Source organism: Mus pahari, chromosome X (assembly GCF_900095145.1).
Source record: "Mus pahari chromosome X, PAHARI_EIJ_v1.1, whole genome shotgun sequence".
Classification (NCBI taxonomy): domain Eukaryota; kingdom Metazoa; phylum Chordata; class Mammalia; order Rodentia; family Muridae; genus Mus; species Mus pahari.
The window spans coordinates 116,457,022-116,477,031 of NC_034613.1; the positions used below are offsets into that span (position 1 = coordinate 116,457,022).

General features: G+C 38.5%; 1 protein-coding gene across 1 annotated transcript in view; it reads left to right on the forward strand.

Moving 5' to 3' along the window:
* The first annotated feature begins 4,247 nt into the window (after window positions 1-4,247).
* Window positions 4,248-20,010, forward strand: part of Il1rapl2 (interleukin 1 receptor accessory protein like 2) — a 1,246,644-nt gene continuing 1,230,881 nt past the window's right edge. Inside the window, exon 1 of the mRNA XM_021187858.2 lies at window positions 4,248-5,106. The gene's annotated coding sequence lies outside the window, so the exon portion shown is untranslated. The remainder of the gene's footprint in view (window positions 5,107-20,010) is intronic.

Here is a 20,010-nt window from a genome sequence, read left to right on the forward strand (position 1 = left end):
CTTCCTTCCTTCCTTCCTTCCTTCCTTCCTTCCTTCCTTCCTTCCTTTCTCCTCCTCTTTCTCCTCCTTCTGCTGATGTTCAGTGTTGCCCCCATCCATTTAAAAGCTTCATAACATTTCGTCATATGGATCACCCAATGCTAAGCTTAGCAATGTATTGTTATGTGGATTTTGTCAAAAGAAGCATTTGTTAAATGTAAAAATTATGCATATAATTAGTGCTTCTACATGTAAAATCAATTGCACTGTTAGGTACTGCTACACCATACTTTCTACTTGAACCAAGAGCTAGCTACTCAATTCTTTTAAAATCTATATATCCCAACTTGGTCCTAAAATATTTATAGTGTTTATTTTTCTCCTTTGCCTAGTTTTCTTTTTAAATGTAATATCATCATCATCATCATCATCATCATCATCATCATCATCATCACCATCATCATCATGGGTATTGTGTGTTGGTGTATGTGCACTTGCATGTATGCCTATGTATCATGACATGTATTTGGTCAGAGAACAACTTGTGGAGTTGTTTTTTTTCCTTCTGTCTTTATTTGGGTTCTGGTATCAAACTGAGCCAGGCTTGGATAGCCAGCCTCTTTACTTAATGGCCTTTCTCACTGGCCCTGACTATTTTTCTGTTGGATCGATTTTCACAAATATAAGAGCACTTTATATATTTATGAAATACTGTCCTTTGAAGTGTACTAATTCCCCCACATTATAGCTTCTATTTTCATCTTTATAGAATATTTTTGTGTGTTTTTGGAAAGGATTTATTTGCTTGTAGTAAAATTTACAATTTCTTTTATGGTTCATGAGCTGTTAACTTTTGCCTAGAAACATATTTGGCACTTAAGGAAACCTAATATTGAGATTTCTATATAAAATATCTAGTGTATAGTATTATGAATACTTTAAGAGTTCCACAACAATTAATTTAGACCATCAACTGGTTTCAGGACAAGAATGAATTTAAATCAAGAATGTAAGGTACTTTATATGTATTAGGTACAAAACAAATAAATAATCTCTTCCCTGTAAGACAATTTTTAAATTTGTCTTGGTAGAAGTATATTTCAACATATTTTTTAAAATGTTAGTTATACCCATTCTTAATATTTTAAAAATGTTTGCCTCACTGAATTGCAGCCAGCTCTTCTCTGTCTCAATCAGTGAGTAGCCAAGGTTTGGAGAAGCCTATAAGGTCCATTTTTTTGTTTGTTTTTTGTTTGTGTTTTATTTATTTATTTATTTATTTACTTATTTTTTTTCCCAAACAGGCTTTCTCTGTGTAGCCCTGGCTGTCCTGGAACTCACTCTGTAGACCAGGCTGGCCTTGAACTCAGAAATCTGCCTGCCTCTGCCTCCGGAGTGCTGGGATTAAAGGTGTGTGCCACCACTGCCCAGCTTTGTTTTTGTTTTAAATTAGGAAGATTATGAATGTATCCTATGGGGCAGGGGGATTGCTCTGTTAGTTTAGCAGTAAGTTGCATTGTATTCACCATGCCCATCCTCTTCCTTTTTCTGCTCCCATATCCCTGATTTACTTGAGATCACATAGTCTAACCATTAATGACACTAGAATGATTGACAAAACAAACAGCTAGCAACTTCTCTCCCATTCAGAGAAAATCCACTGATCTGCTTGAGCTTTAAACTCCCAACTGTGGAAAGTCTTCTTAAAGTCTCTGATAAGGGTGATGTTACATAAGACAGTAAGGTTAGTCAGACTTAAGACATTTATAAGACTTAAATTCTAGCCCTAATCAACAGAGACAGTCCTGAAGGAATGGTAGTCATAAAGAAAAAAGAAAGAGTATACTTTGCTAGGTACAAAAGGTATAGAATATACCTTTTATATATAAACAGGTACATATAATTAACAGTATATATAAACAGGTACAAGTTAGTAAAGTTGTGTACTACTAGGTATAGAAAGTTGATGAGAAGTTGGTCAATGAAATGACATTTATTATTATTATTATTATTATTGTTGTTGTTGTTGTTGTTGTTGTTGTTTAGGTTTTTCGAGGCAGGATTTCTCTGTGTAGCCCTGGCTGTCTTGGAACTCACTCTGTAGTCCAGGCTGGTCTCGAACTCAGAAATCCTCTTGCCTCTGCCTTCCAAGTGCTGGGATTAAAGGCGTGTGCCACCACTGTCCAGCTATTTATTTATCATTTAAACAGACCTTCACTATGTAAGGCAGGCTGACCTTGAATTCATGGTAATTTTGCTGTTTTAGGCCCTTCAGTGCTAGAACTTTAGGCATGGTGCCTACCATGATCAGATCTTTGTTTTGTTTTAAATGTACAGTCTTTCTAATTTATGATTTGCTGAGGGATAACTCTATCCAGTATTGTGAATGGGTTTCATCGACTCTACATACTGGATTCTAATATAAGTGAAGGGTCTTGTGGCTTAGCCATATGTCCTCACTTAGGACATCTCAGCTGATCATCTAAGGCCTAGAACCCTTGGACTGGCATGATATGGAAGGTCAGTCTGTGTGCACCTGACCTAGCCAAGAGGTGATATAGTTCTGGAAATGGGGTGGTTCTACTGTGGATCCCACCCTGTATGTATTGCTGATGGTCTGCCAGGTGGCTAGAACCATGCCTCATGAATGCCAGTAACAGTGATGTAGACCCAGCAGCAGTTGGCTTGACATGGAGATGAAGGCTGCTGCTGGGCAAGCATGTAGGGAAGTTTTCAGGAGCACCTTAACAAAGGACAGAAGAGAAGCAGCTGGTCATCCCTGTCTAGGGACTGTGTTTTATGTGCAAACAATCATTAACAAACAGAAACAGAAATTGTAGGGCATCTCCCCTGTTTCAAACAAGCATGCACATAAACAACAAAACCCAGGGAGAACTTCTTGGTACTGCCGATTGCTGCCTGCTTAAAAGGACTTTTCTTTCCCAGTGACTTAAGGAAATTTCCAAATTTAACTCCGGTTGCAGAAGGAATATGCCACGAGGTGGGGTTTTGTGAGCTTCAGAAAGAAGAATGATCTACACGGGGAAGAAAAAGGAGTACAAGAGGGTGAACTTGGTGTAAGAGGGAGACTAACTTCAACCACGCAAAAGCTTTAGCTGAGTGTACTCTTGACTGCGGGTCAGGCAAAGAAAGCCAACTAGAAAGGCATGGATCTGTGCTGCGGCAAAGGCACTCTAAGCGCTTGCCCCCTCCTGGTACTTGTTTCTGTCTCCCTCACTAGCTGGCTTTCTGGGGCTAATGCAGAGCACGGGAACAGCCTCGGGAGAACAGCTGGAGAAAGTGCACAGAAAGATAAAATTAATAGGAGCTCAGTGTAGCAGCAAATTCTAGCGCATGGCGCTCAGCTGACCCGTTAAATGAGCAATCCTGTTAAGTACGTTAATCAGCACGGTATCGAGAGCCCATGGGAATGCTGCAGAAGATACTTAGGGTAGAAACTGTGCACTCTCTGCACTGCTGCGGTCTGGATCCTGCAGGTTCTTGGGTAAACAGTCTCTCGGCTGTTTGGGGGCTGCCTGGTGTGGAGGAGTAGGTGTTCAGGAGCATGGCTGGTGAGCCTCCGGTTTAAGGAAGAGTCCTCTGTGTCTAGCAGTGAGACGAACGCAAGTTCACAGAAGGTTACCTACCTGCCCTAAGGTCCCGGGGAGTGGAAAACCAGAGAGTTCAGGATCTTTAACACAGAAGGGGTTGGAAAAGAGTTCTCTTGCGTTCTGGGAAGCTTAATTATAACTAAAATTAGATAACCTGGCAGACTTCGTCTTTAATAAAACAAAACAAAACAGAACAGAACAAAACAAAATAAAACATTAAGTTCTGTTTTAAGCCGGCAGGGAACCAGGCAGGTGCATGGCAGGATGGACTAGCTACCTTGTTCTGTGGCCGGAACTGGGGACCAGAAAAGCTGGAAAACTTTGTGTTCAGGACTTTCCACACCTGCACTGAGCTGAACGCTCTCATCTCTTTAAGGCAGCCTAATCTGGCAAGGACACTAGACGGCGCTGCAGCGACACGCTTCCCTTCTCGAGGGGCGGAAGGGGCTGGGGGGGGGGGTAAAGCGCGTTTTCAAACCAGGGGATGGGGGACTTAGGGTTGGCAGCTTCTTCCCTCCACTCTTCTCATTTGGTCTCCACTGTTGGCGCTTCCAAATCCAAAGGGGGTGTGAAAGAGGAGGAGGAGCAGAAGCAGCCCTTTGCAGTGACGCGCCAGAGTGGTCCTTCTCTAATTCGCACCTCCCGGTTGCAGTCAGTCAGCCAGGAGGCACCAAACTGTTAGCAAGGAAGCCCAGGCTCTGGGTGACTTCCACTACCCTCCCACTTCCCTACTCCAGGCATATTTTGGAGGCGCTGGCTGGCGACAGTGACAGTATGTGAGAGGAGCTCAGTGCTTGCCCCTCGCACTCCTCACTTTGAGGGCTGGGGGGCCAGTGGCTTCTGCGCACTGGCTGGAGGGCTCCGGGAAGCGCTGGAGCCGCGCGCAGGAGGGAGGCGGGCGAGTGGGGTGCACGCTAGGCTGCCTGCACCGCAGCCCGTCTGAGCCGGTGGCTCCACTGCTTTCTGGAGCTCGAGTGTCCCGCGAGCGGTGGTAACACTGCCAACTGGGGTGCCCCGCGTCCCGCGTCCCAGCGTGGCGCGCACTGTTTGGCCTGAACCAGGTGCGGCTGGAAGGAGGCAGCACCAAAGCTAACTCGTTCCAAAGAATCTTGGAGGCGGGCACCTTAGAGAAGCCATTCACCCAGCTGAGAAGTGGTACCTGCCATTCTAACTAAAGGGTCTAATGATTTGGAAACCTCCTGTAACCTGTCCCCTCTCCGTTACATCCCGAAGTCCAGGGAAGCATCACTGAACTACAGGAATCTTCAGAACTTCTCAGGTATCCTCGCTGGCTTAGGACTGGAAGTGGAGTGAACCTGAAGGGAGACTTTGCGTCCGCGGCTTGGGAGGCACCTTCCAAACGCCTCCTTCATCCCATTCATCTCTGGGCAGCTTTACTGGCCACCCTGGAAGCCAAAACCTGCGCTCTTCTGAACTCTGCTCTTCATCGCGCCCTGGGCATGGAACTACACGCCTGAAACCTGCTGGACCTTGCTGGTTGTTTTGCAAGACCCAGGTAAGGCAAACTCGACTCTTGGGACAGATAGTTGCGTCTTGTGTATAGGCGCTCTCAGGGGCATCTCGGAAGATATGGCCATAGAAGCTCTAGCAGTCCTGCAACTTGGGGTTTCCCCACTTGGAAACTAGCCAGTTTCTTTTGTTTCATTCTTTTTTTTTCTCTTTAAGTCCTCATTGAAAGTTTAGGGCGAGGGGCTTCTCGCCTGTAGGAGCCTGCTTGGTGTGTCAGGTAGGGGCAAGCCTGAGCTCTGTGTTTCTCCAGAGAGATATTTGTGGACTGCCAGTGACTCGTGGCTTTGCAGCCTGAAACACAATTTCCCACGGGGTGCTTCCGAATTCTTATTATTTTGGCTATGGCCAGGAGAGCAAGCCAAGGAGGATTGGAGTTCAGATGATGGCCTGCTAGAGCAGCAGGGGTTTCCCAATATGGGCTCCTGTGTCTGGGAATTCCTGCAGAACACAGGACTGGAGAGAGTGCTGGTCACCCAGAGCCATTTCTGTCTTTCTGCCCTTACAACCCAAAGGTTGCACACCTCCAGGCACTCTGTCTTCATCCCGAGGGGTTTGGGGGTGATCCACTGACATATTCAGGCACAGATTTTATTTAGAGAGAGTTTCAAGGAGTAAAGTTACTCCTTTTCTAATTATAGAAAGCATGCGACCAAGGGGGGACCCAAAGAAGGGAGAAAGGAAAGACATGTTCTTGAATATCTGCAAGTTTCTTGAGCAGTGTACAGGTTAGGAAGAGTACTTCATCTAAACAGTCCCTGGAAAGGAGGAAATTAAGTGTCCAGGAAAGCTATGGGGACCATTTAAACCGCTGAAACTCCTATATCTCCACTCCACCTTGGTAGACATGGGCTGTCCCTGACAGTTTTTCAGGGTTATGATAGTGATAACACTGTTTACTAGCTGGCTCTGCTTACAGGGTCATAGACACTTCGCTTTCTGCTTTCTTTCTTGTCATGTGGCTCAGAACACAGTACTTTTCCTCTCTGTCCCCAGTGGAAATCAGGCAACTAACAATGGACCCAGGGAGCTGGAAATTCCCAGGTGTCTCAGACTCTAGGCTTCAGCTGGACTTACCCACCAGCCTCTTCTGCAGCCTCCACCAACTCGGCTCTTTGGCTACAGCGCTGTCACACAGCTCAGTGGCTGGACCTGAAGCTGTGACTACAGTTCTGAGCTGCTGGCTTACTGTAAAAACTTTGCAATCTGCAGACTGCCCTGGGCTAAACAGCCTGAATTTACCAGGCTAGAAGCAGATTTAAATCGAAAGCATTTAAATGCAGGTTAAAAGGCTGCTGCATCAAAGGCTCCTGGCTCACACACTCTAGCCACTTGCCCTCCCTTTCTGCAGGCTGAGGCACTGGAATTGTCTTAGAGATACCTAGCTGTGGCTGGCTATGCTTTTGCCCCACAGACTGAGGCCAGGCAATAGAGCACTATGCTTGGAATTTAAATAACTTTGTGAGATAGCTGCTCTCAGATTGAACAATGGGATGTTTTCATTTTGTGAGGGCTCTTACTGCTATTGAGTACAGAAGCTAAAACAATTCTGAGGGTGGGGTTCCAGGGAATCTGGGTGTATGGACGGTGGCCCTTGAAGGTGCCTTGGTTTACCAATTAGTAACCTGAGCCACAGCTACTCAGATGAATGCAAGGTTCTTGTTTGCCAACAACAGGAAATGAAGCTTGTACACACATGCATTGTTTCCTAGTGTCAATTGATGCTCTGGCTACTTATGAAACAGCCTGAGTTACTCACCTGAAATATGTATCCACAGGTGTAAAACCAAATGATGTTTTATTTAGCTTTAAGAAGACATACTGTGATGGACATGGCATTCTGGAAACAGTGAATCATAGAATGACAATTCCAGTCTTGTTTAAGGCAATACATGTTATTTCATTTAAAATGTTGGATTGCATTTAGGGAAGTGGCTTGGTGCAAAAATTTGCTATTTGGGAAGAAAATAGGGGAAACTGGGAAAGGAAAAGTTGAATGTGGTTGAAATGATCATAAACACTTCAGTAAAATGGAATTTTGAGCTCACATCTGTTCCTTAACAGAAATGTGTGGTGATCTGAATAGATTCCATGACAGTTGTAGCAATCTGTGAGTACTCCTTAAGGGGAAATGCATTCTGTTTCATATATCCGGGTATTTATATAATCGTGGTAGTAAGGATCACACGAGGGTCAGTTAGAAGGAATGAACACACTGCCTTCATGTGACAAGTGCCATATGCTTCTTAGTGAAAAGGCATTTTAATAAAGTCCACATCTTATTAAACACTCCACAGGTTGAGCTCTTTAGAAATAAAATGCAAAAGTAAGAAAAATCAGGACTATCCTTTAAGTGTGAGCTAACAGGATTTCGCCAGTCAAGTTTCTATCCATCACTGTTAAAACATATATTCTCTGTTCCAATGAACCTGGCTTTGACCACCTTCTTAAGTTACATTTCTCCTTAAATCTCCTATCTTCAAGTTACTGTATCTTGACTTATGCATGATTTAAGTTTTTTTTTTTAACATGATTTGTTTTGTTATTTGGGTATCCAGTAAGCACATAAAATATTGTCTATATAGCAGATTAAGTCTAAGATATCAAGTAAACCAAAATCCATGGATATTCATGGCCCTTATTTAAAATAGTATAATATATTTGCCTATAACTTATATACATCCTTCCATATATTTTAAGTCATTTCTAGGTTGTTTGTATCTAACATAGTGTCAGTGCTATATAGTTATTATACTAAATTGTTTTAGAGAATGATGGCAATAATAAAGTCTATACTTATTCATTTATAGAATATATATATTTAATATATTATATATATTATATATTATATATATAATATATATATATATATATATATATATATATATATATATATTTAATGTTTTCTCTAATCAAACCTTTGTTTTTGTCTGCTTCTATTGATGATTCTACTATTCCTTATTCTCAGGACTTGTGATCTTAGTCATTTGCTAGTCTTGCTGTGTTCTCCATCCGTTCTTGCTTCTGTGCATCTTTTCTTAATTAAATACTTCGAGCTTAATCTCTGGAATACATTCTCTAATTTTCAGTGTACTGATACCACTCTGCTCTTCTAGATTCTTGAAGTGGCCTGTCATAAAAGTTTGTACTTGCTGTCTTTGGTTTACTCTCCAAATCACATTTTGACTAATCTTTCTGAGGTTCATTTGGTTCTTTCCTTTGCTGAATTTTTTGCAACAATCATTAGAAAATTAAATCTAGTAAAATAGTTATAGCAGTTTATACATTCAGATTTTATATAGTTTCTATGTGAATGTTTTAATATAAAATCAGAATGAGGTTAGAAACTTGAGTTTTCTAAATTTTAGTAATTACATGATTCTTTTATAATTAAAATATTTTAACTGTAAAAATGGATTCTAAGAGGTACAGCTTGTTATCAAGTCTGAATAATTTCTAACAACTCCAGTTGGTGGGTATATAATATAGATTACCTTTTACATAGAAAGTTATCTACTATTGTACCTATTGCTAGGATGGCCAACCATTCAGAAGAGGCTCAAACATTAGATTTTAGACGTTGGACATTTATTACTAATTTTTAAAAACATTATATCATCCTTTCCATATCTAGTGACTTATACCACATAATGCATTGCCCATTTTCTTGCTTTTATTAGATATTTTATTTATTTACATTTCAAATGCTATCCTGAAAGTTCCCTATACCCTCCCCCTGCCCTGCTCCCCTACCCACCCACTCCCACTTCTTGGCCCTGTCATTGCCCCTTTTCAATTTAAAGAAATTAATGTTTTATTTTATTCTTTTTTATTAGATATTTCCTTCATTTACATTTCAAATGCTATCCCCAAAGTCCCCTATACCCTTCCCCCAACCCACACACTCCCACTTCCTGGCCCTAGCATTCCCCTGTTCTAGGGCATATAATCTTTGTAAGACCAAGGGCCTCTCCTCCCAATGATGGCCGACTAGGCCATCCTCTGCAACATATGCAACTAGAGACATAGTTCTGGGGGTACTGGTTAGTTCATATTGTTGTTCCTTCTATAGGGTTGAAGACTCCTTTAGATTCTTGGGTATTTTCTCTAGCTCCTCCATTGGGGACCCTGTGTTCCATCCAACAGATGACTGTGAGCATCCACTTCTGTGTTTGCCAGGCACTGGCATAGCCTCACAAGAGACAGCCATATCAGGGTCCTGTTATTCTTAATATCCTTTTGAGTTTATATATATACTACATGTATGTGTGTTCACAACATGCATGCAATGCTAGAGGAGGCCAGAAGGTGGTGTTTAATATTCTGAAACTGCAGTGATAGACTGTAGTGAGCTATCATGTGGGTGCTGGGAATTGAACAAGAGAACTCTCCAAGAGTTCAGTATTATTAACTACTGAACCATCTCCCAACCATCATACCATTTAAATCTCTGTGGCAGTAATATCATCTTCCTTTTGTGGTAAGTATTTTTCTCAATTTGTTTTCTTTGGTCTTGGACGTGTGTCAACATAGGAAATAGCTAGCCTGTCCTACTTTTTTTTTTTTTTGAGGCAGGGTTTCTCTGTGCTGCCCAGGCTATCCTGGAACTCTGTAAACCAGGCCAACCTTGAACTCAGAAATCCACTTGCTTCTGCCTCCTAAGTGCTGGGATCAAAGGCATGGGCTGTTAGTGCCCAGCCCATTCATACTTGGTTTATGTTCTATTAATGATCTCCCTCTTTTCTCTATCTTGCTTAATGTTTAAATAGATTTCCAAAGTGGGTAACATTTATAAGTTATAAAACTGTATATTATTGTATATATATATATATATATATATATATATATATATATATATATATATATATATATAATTGCTCTGGAATCATAAGCTCAGATGACAGTGATCTGATAAAATGTTCTTTTCTCTTTATTAGCTATGAAGCCAAGTGTGACTTCTTTGACAGGTATCTAAGGCCCTTTGAATTCAGCCTCACTCTACTGCATTCAATAAGCCCCACTTCTCTGTTTTCCTGCACTTATGGTGATCTAGAGCAGACATTTATCATCTCGTGTGATCTTTGTTACTCCTCCTCCGTGCTTCCTATATTATTCTTTCATTCTTTTCCCTCTCCACTCTACTCTTTTGCCTGTTGAACATTCTGGAGGCAGTTTGTCACCTTTTTCACACAACCCACTCTTTTTTTTTTAATGCCTCAGAGCAAAACTAATTTCTTTCTGCTTGGAATTTGTCGGGTGCTTTTGTTATGTTCTATTCTATGACATTGTTGTTCTTAAACAACAGTTACTGTTATTTGTGTATCATTTATCTCCTCCAGTAAATTTTAAACTTTGTTAAGTCTGTATTACATGTTTTATTTGTACAATGCCAATCATACAGAGAACATCCATTACATATTTATATAGTGGGGTTAGCTTTAAAGGACATAACTGTTTAGCTTTAGCATTTGACTGAAGGTCTGTATCTATATGATAGTCTCAAATTAAGTGGGAAATTGTCAAGCCTATTGTCTGTAAATATGAAATGTGATGGTATCAACTTTTTGAAATCACTATGCTCTAAATGGGCTCTATCCAATAAACATGAGACTGTATAGATTTAAGTTGATTGTATTTAAGTAAAGTGTCTGTCATCAGTCTGTTAGCCCCATTTCAAGTGCTCAGTTTTCATATGGAGCTAGTGTTTACCTTATTGGAATGTGGTAATGCAGTACACTGAAATCACCATAGTTACATTGAGTTTCTTTCTGCCAGAGTATGTATGCAAAGGCGTATACTTTCCCATATGCAGCTGTTCAAAATTCAGTGTCCTTCTCAGAAGACAATTGAGTTAGTAATATTATATGAATCATTTTGATTCTTTGGCAGAAAATTAGATATTCATGTCACTTCAAACACTATAAATTCCAGATGAAGATGTGAAGAAAAATTACAAGGAACCTATGCAATGACATAAATTACACTGGACACCTGATAAAAAGGCAGTGGTATTTATGTAGGAATGAGAAAATAAATGTAATATTATAGGAATATCTAAGGAATAAACTCAGGTATACTCTGAATTTTATGAAATGGTAAATGTGACATTTCCAATTCATGCAGAAGGAAAATACAGATTTTCCAATAAATATGTCTGGGACAACAAGGTTAGAAAGAGAGGAGAAGTTTAATCAAACCACACTCATGTTCATTATTTTTAACTAATTTAATTACAACAAAACCAAAGATCTAAATTTGAAAAGTAGAAAAATGAAAAAAAAACACACTCAAATATTTTATAGTTTAAAACATTTTATTACTTAGTGCATTTTATAATCTAAATATGAAGAAGGGGTTTTTCAATCATTTCATGAGAACCAAAACCCCATGGGGAATATTAATACTTTTAACCTTCAGAAATGACAAAATGTGTTGCATAGACCATTGAATAGAATATAAAATAAATTTGCACAAAATAAAAAGCATCTTATAGCAAATTGGGGAAAATTGTGAGCAAATTTTTCACAAAAGAGAAAATATTTAATACCCTCTGCAAATAAATGATTTTCACATGTCAATTTAAGAAAATTTGAAGGATTAACAAAGCCATAGTAATGGAAAGGCTGAGAGCATGGCTGATCTAATGCCCCATTTAAGTTTTCTGTTGCTAGTGGTTGAGCTGATGATGTTCATACAGAGATATGAACCAACTTCTTTGATCTCATAGGTTCACTAAGAATTTATTCTAAGACAATAAATGGAAATTCTTAAAATATGTGAAGAACAAGTTCTGTTTCTAGCAGCAATTGCTTATTGCTACTCAGTATTGCTATTCTCAGTATGAATTCCTCAGACGTCCAATCTGTTGTGGCAGTGAATATTATGCTTAAAGAAGTTGCAAGATAAGCTGGTCAAAATTAGATGCTAACTTGAGAAGAACTGAAAGGTTGAAAAAAAATAAAAAGAGAAAAATATAAATTACTAAAAGTAACATGGAGAATCATTTTTATAAGCATAAAAATAAAGGTAAAAATGAAAATCTCAATGGCCAATTTTACAGAAACACTGAAAATGCATGTCTGTATAATGTAAAGAAATAAACTGCAACAAATAACTCATACATGAAGCTATAAATCTACATTTACTCTTGAGTGCAACTCTCACAAACTATGATGTAAACGTATTTTACATATTCTATGGAGCTCAAATGCTTTTGTATCATGATAGATGTTTACATCTATTTTTGGAAATGGAAAATTGTATTTAGCATTACTTCCCAGTTCTTTTAACATATAGTTTATTGGATGGTTTTGATACCAAATTCTGAGTACTGTTATAATTGGTTTGTATGAATTAATTAATTTCATTCTCATAATTTATTGTATTTAAAGGGAAATGAATAGTATGATTTTTGAAGTAAAAGGTTCTACCCCCAGGGCCTTGAGTATAGCGAAAAAGCATTCTACTCCCGAGCCATATACCCAGTATTGTAGTGATTTCAGTACTGTTTTTCAGAAAGGGAAATTTAAATACAAAGTTTGGACATTTCCTGAGGTCATACACATATATGTGCATGAAAGCAACTGATTTAAAAAAGAGGCCATAGCCCCACCCCTCTCCCGGGCCACATAGTACAGCTGGTCTCCTTGGTATAGATGTGGGTGAGACCTCCTGGAGGGCATGAGAGCAGGAGAGCCAGTTGAGGTTTCAGGTGAGCTGGCCAAGGCAGTGCTGAAGAGCTCCACTTGGTAGTGTGGGCTTAGGAGAGCAGGGAGGTCTACCCCAACATCTATTCAATCTATGACATACTGGTCCACGTGAAGGGGCCAGTCCTGCAGATCCAAAATTGAGAGACCTCCATGACATAGGACAACAACAAGATTCTGAAATCAAACCCAGGGAGGATCCAGGATTGATAGTGCAGCAGAAGCCAGAGGCCTTGATCCAGAACATCGACTCATTGCAATGAACATTTGCAAGTAAAGATGTGTGGACAAAGGAATATATTGTAGGATACACTGTGACATACTACAGCTTCCACAACAAGAGATTATGTTTTGTTTTGTTTTTATTTAATTTACTTTTACTTTTTATTTTCTTTTGTTAGGATTGGAAGGGGTGCATGATGTAAAGTTCACAAAGAATCAATAAAGAGTTTTTAAAAAGAGGTTATACATTTGGAAGAGAGCAAAGATGGGTATTTCATAGTGTTTGGAGGGAGGGAAGGGAAGGTATAATGTATAATGTAATTATATTAAATTATAATATCAAAAAGAAAAGAATTCTTAAAGTCATAGAACTATTGAAATTACTGCCTGAGGTGTAACCAAGCCAAATTATTTTTTTAAATGATACATTTAAATATCACACACACACACACACACACACACACACACACACACATAAAGAATGTTAACAGATTTTCAAATTTTATATAATTGGGATATGTGACTTCTTTATGCTATCAAAATTTAATTAATGGTTTAAAATAAGTCTGACATTTTGATTTTATTTTTTCCTTTCTTAAATTTTTTTAAAAAAAATATTAGTACCATGGCACATGTTAATAAAACAACACAGTCATTTGCAGGTGGTAATTGAATTCTGTTCCCATAAAGGTAATGCAGTTTATACGTAATGGGGCAATAACATAATATACTTGAAAGTTGTACTTTGAAAGGTAAAATGTCCAATAATTTCAAATCTGAGGATTATTACTTCTTTAATATTGCTTCATTTTTAATCAAGCTATTCCTGCTGATATGTTCTGGATTCATTATGTAGCCAGTAAACCCACAGAAAAAATTCTACTCTTGAATCAAGCCAATGATCATTTTTTGTACTCCCATATACGTATGGCTGAACCTTTCCAGTGAAAATATTTATGCTAGAACCTACCTGTCCTTAAATGAGTGCTTGGTCTATGGCTCCACCTGTAGCCCACAATGCTTCTAAGCAGATTTTACATGAACCCAGTTATTCTTCTGTACCATCTGTTTCACGTGGTAGTTATTCTGAACATTGACCACACATTCAAGAATATACTTTGGCATTTTACTTCATGGTCAGACTTATGGTTTTTGGCTGTATTCATTCTCTCCTTATTTCCACCCCCCTGCTTCTACATGCTCTTTCCCTTATGCCACCTAAGTGTTTTGTTCAAGGTGAATAATTTTACAGGATCTTATATTTAGGAATTCAATAGCCTTAATTTTCTTCACAGACAGGTTAAATTTACACACTAAGAAGGATTTCCCTCTAATTTAATCAAACAAAATATACAAGCATATATATATATATATATATATATATATATATATATATATATATAGAGAGAGAGAGAGAGAGAGAGAGAGTACAATTATGCACATTTGTGGTATTATTGGCAAGGGTGACAAAAGCTTGTGTTGGGCTTCTGTTCTCTCTGTGAAGTACCAGTCATCATTTGTTGAGATTAAATTTGGAGGGAATTGGTAAACAGATTTGAATTATCTAAGTAAAATTTTGGAATTTGGAGGAAAGAGGCCATTAGTAAAAACAGAAGAGTAGGTAGCATTCTATGCTCAAATGAAGATGGAAGTCATGAATTTATATGCATAATTTCTTCAAGCTGTGCTCAGTGTGCTAATTGAAGCAGTGGAGAAATACGCTAATCCTTGTCTGGGTTTCATCAGAGAATTCAGCAGAAGGGCAAAGGTGAAGATAGTACAGGTTGCTAGAAGCAATGAACTAGGAGTGAAAACAACACAGGAAAAAGGAAACATTGTGAGGTGGGAAGAATAAGAATAGGTAGGATCTGTGTGATGCTAACTTAACATAGGTGATGAGGAAAGCTAAAGTGACTCGAGTCCATATGAATAGAACATCTAAGAATTTGTAGCCATTAAGAGCTGGAATCCAGACAATGAGGGATTCTCATTGGAACATTAGCTTAGGTAAAGCTAAACAATTGACTTCCTACTAGTAAAATAAGAACATCTATGAAGAATAATATGAATATGATTCTCACTGTCAAAGAAGAGAAAAAATGATGTTCTTAAGAGGAGAGGTTGGTTGGTTGTGTGTGTGTGTGTTATGTATATAAAGTAATATATAGTGTAAATGGGATAGAAAGATTGTTTCTAAATTGATATATTATGGAGAGAAGATTAGAAGTGGTAAAGATAAGATTATTTTTTCACACATGTTATTTGTTTTCTTGTTTAATTATAACAAAATACTATTTTATAGTTTGAAAAATTCAAAAAATGAAAAAATAAAAGGTTTAGATGGTTACTCCATCTTTTTTTCTACGCCATGGTAATAGGTTTGTACTGAGTCTTTCTGATAGGCACAGCAACTTTCATTTAAAAATTTCCTACTGCCTTTTAGTCATGGTAGTAGCTCATGTAATTTATAATTTCCTTCTGTTAGAAATCTTTGCAGAAAGTATAGTCTAAAAGGAAAAAAACTGGCTCCTTTAAATAGATCACAGTGGGTGGGCACAGTGGTTTCAGGACCTTGGGCAGGAAATGTCACTACAGGGCTACTTTAGTCACCAAAGCACATAGTTGAAGATGGTTTGCTACTTAGGAGCTTTTTCAACATTTGGGTCAGGAACCACAGAGAGTTCCCTCCTGAGTCGTGTTCTTTTCATGGGCATTGTATTTGTTACTTTATACTTTTAGCAAATACTGCCCTAAAGGAGGCCCTTTAGTCATTTAGTTCACAAAGGACCAAGCTGAAAGAAATAACTGTTCTACTGAGCATATATGGCATGTCAGACACTGACAATTGTGGAGTTTGTCTGAGAGGGAGGCTCCTATTTGCAGAGCCAAGGAGATATGATAAAGGAGAATAGCCTGGGTGACAGAAAGTGCTTTATTGGTATTCCTAACCTCAACTCTATGTCATTCTCCCAATACCATGCTCTGCAACCTTTAACATGGCACTTGCCCAGATGGACCCACGGTTCCTCCTCTATAGAGTGGAAAGACTGGACTAGATCAATGATTTTCAGAGTTTAGTATGTATTTGAATTATCTAGGGTGCTTATTACAGAAGCAGCTTCCTGTGGCCTCCCAGTCTGATTTATTGAATCAGATTATCCAGGAGGGGGAGGACAGAAATAGGCATTTTTAACAAGCTCCCCTGGTAGTTCTGATACAAGTTGATCTTGAAGCACATTTTGAGAAATTTTGGACTCTATAGTCTTTTCCAGTTCCAATATTCAATTACATGCCATCTAGGTGGCTCTGGTTGGAATGTGCTTAAAAGGAGAAGTGGGGTAAAAGGAATGATTTCTCTCATTCAATAATTCTGGAGTCAGCAAATACTTATTAAACTTCCATTTTCTGCCTATTGCATACTAGTTTATCCATATATATTTTATTGATTTTACTGTCACAGAGAGAAACTAGGGAATTATCACTTAATAGAGAGTAATGCTATTATTGGGGGCTGGTGATATGGCTCACTGGATTAGTTTGATCCTCAGGAACCCAAGAGTAGAAGGAGAGAAGTGATTTGTACACATTGTCCTGACCTCCATGCAGGCATCATCACACATGTACACCCACCTATATACATACAAATGAATATAAATGTATATATGCAATAAAAATGTAAATAGCAGTATTTTAATATCTGGATCAATGCATAGTGTTGAGCATATGAAATAGAACTTGATAGACCAATTATGAGACTAGACTGTTGGCTTAACTGTTAAGAATAATTTTTGGTCTTGTACAGAACTCAGCTTTGGTCACTTGTACCCATTTGATGGTTCATAACCATCTGTTTAATCCAGTTACACAGTATCTAAAGCCATCGTCTGGTCTCTGAAGCATCATGCATGCAGTATGTTGACACACATACATTCAGGCAAAACACTCATACACATAAAATTATTTTAAAATGCAGAAGTCTTTTAAAAAATCAATTATAAATAACTACAAAAATACTAAAAGCAAACTAAAATATTGGCCAGTCTGTGAGTAGATAGGCAAATTGTAAATGCACACACACACATATGAATGCTAACATAAAAAGAATTAAATACTGCTACATAATAGATGAATTAGAAAACATTAGACTAAGTGAAGAGAATTAAGAAAGAATTTATTCTACTATTATCCTTGTATGAAACATTCAGAATAGTCAAATCAATAGGGGTGGTAAATTAGTTTTCAATAGCTAGATTTGAGTCTTGAAGTTAGGTAAATAGGGAGCAACCAACAATTAGTAATGTGTTCATTTTGGGCTGACAAAAGTGTCATAAATGGTTGTAATATTAGCAAACTCTGAATAATCTAAAACTTAATGAATCACACACTGTCAATGAAGGAATATATGACCTACAAAGCATGTTATACTAATTCCTATATATATATATATATATATATATATATATATATATATATATTACTACTTACTAACCTTCTGAGAAATTGAGAGAAAGTATAAGATCCCTTTAAAAAAGTAGACTCAATGCTAAGGATGTGGTTTAGTGATAGAGTGCTTCCTTAGCATACACAAATCCTGGATTCAATATTTAGCACCAAAATATAAATGGAAACCTAAATGGATGGTAGTTTTATCAGTTTTTAATGCATTCATTAAAAAGCTCTATATGTTCCAACTCTAGTGGGACTTGGGAGTCAGTCTTCCTAAGGAAATTGTTAATTAATAGCATGTCAACATTTGTTACATTTGCTTTAATTAAATCCAAGAGTTTCTGTGCATGATAAAAAACACCGGAACTTATGTGGTTACACTTGGTCTTACTAGATTTTGTAGCTGTGAAAATAGCATCATAGATAGATTAACTGCATTGAAGAGAGGTTTCATGATGGATTACTCCCAATACAGAATTATTTAGGCTCAATATATTCTAGTTTAGAGAGCCAAATAACCCTATACACAATAAACAAAGAATTCTCAACTGAGGAATCTCAAATGGCAAAGAAGCACCTAAAGAAATGTTCAGCATTATTAGTCATCAGAGAAATGCAAATCAAAATGGCCCTAAGATTCTATCCACCTCACACCAATCAGAATGGCTAAGATTAAAAACTCAAGTGACAACAGATACTGGTGAGGATGTGGAGAAAGAGGAACACTCCTCCATTACTGGTGGGATTGCAAGATGGTACAACCACTCTGCATATCAGTCTGGCAGTTCCTCAGAAAATTGGACGTAGTCCTACCTAAAAAACCAGCAATATCATTCCTGGGCATATACCCAGAATATATAATAAGGACACATGGTCCACTATGTTCATAGCAGCCTTATTTATAATAACCAAAAGCTGGAAAGAACCCAGATGTCCCTCAACAGAGAAATGGATACAGAAAATGTGGTATGTTTATACAATGGAGTACTACTCAGCTGTTTAAAACAATGATTTCATGGAATTCTTAGGCAAATGGATGGAACTAGAAAATATCATCCTGAGTGAGGTAACCCAGACCCCAAAAGACACACATGGTATGTGCTCACTGATAAGTAGATATTAGCCCAAAAGTTCAGAATACGAACATATAACTCACAGATCATATGAAACTTAACAAGATGGAAGACAAAAGGATGTATGCTTCAATCCTACTTAGAGGAGGGGGAACAAAATAATCGTGAGAGATAGAGGAAGGGAAGGAGGGACCTGGGTGGGGGAGGGGAGGGAAAAGAAGGGTTGAGATCAGGTATGGAAGGGACAGGAAAGAAGTACAGAAGGTCAGCAGGATGAATAGAAATATGTAGCAGTGGGTGTGGAGAACAGGGGGAACCAGGGAAGCAAGAGGTTCCCAGAACCCAATGGGGATGACATTAGGCAAAATATCCAACAGTGGGGGATATAGAACCTGAAGAGACCATCTCCACTAGATATGCATTGCCCCCATGTTGAGGGATGAGACCACCCACTCATCTCAAAATGTTTAACCCAGAACTGTTCCTGTCTAAAGGAAACACAGACAAAAAATGAAGCAGAGATTGAAGGAAAGGCCATCCATAGAGTGCCCCACCTCGACATCCATCCCATCCTCAGACACCAAATCCAGACACTAGTGCTGATGCCAAGATATGCTTGCAGAGAGGAGCTTGGTATAGCTGTCCTCTAAGAGGCTCTGCCAGCACCCGACTAAGACAGATGCAGATACTCACAGCCAACCATTGGAATAATCCCTAGGACTGCAAAGGAGGCATTAGGGGAATGACTGAAGGAGCTGAAGGGGATTGCAACCACATAGGAAGAACAACAATATCAAGTAACTGGACTACCCAGAGCTCCCAGGGACTAAACCACCGTCCAAAGAGTATACATGGAGGGATACATGGAGGGATACATGGCTCCAGCTACATATTTAGCTACATATACATAGCAGAGGATAACCTTACCTGGAATCAATGGGAGGGGAGGCACATGGTCCTGTGACAGCTTGTTGCACCAGTGAAGGGGGATGCTAGAGGGGTGAGGCAGGAATGGGTGTGTGGGTGGGGAAGCACCCTCTTAGGGGCAAAGGGGAGGAGGGATGGAATGGGGTATTTGGGGAGGGAAGACTGGGAAGGAAGATAACACTTGAAATGTAAATAAATAAAGTAACCAATTAAAAAAGAAAACAATGAGAAAATAATAAGCATATGTTTTTAATTTCCTGTGACCTCTTTACACTGAAATACAGGTCTCAGTGTTACAAGAGCTACCACATTCTTTCAGGATGTATGAACTTAAAAAAAAAAAAAAACCTCTCCTGGGCATATACCCAGAAGATGTTCCAACTAGTAATAAGGACACATGCTCGACTATGTTCATANCAGCCTTATTTATTTATTTATTTATTTATTTATTTATTTATTTATTTATTTATTTAATTTTTTTTATTATTTTCTTTATTTACATTTCAAATGCTATCCCGA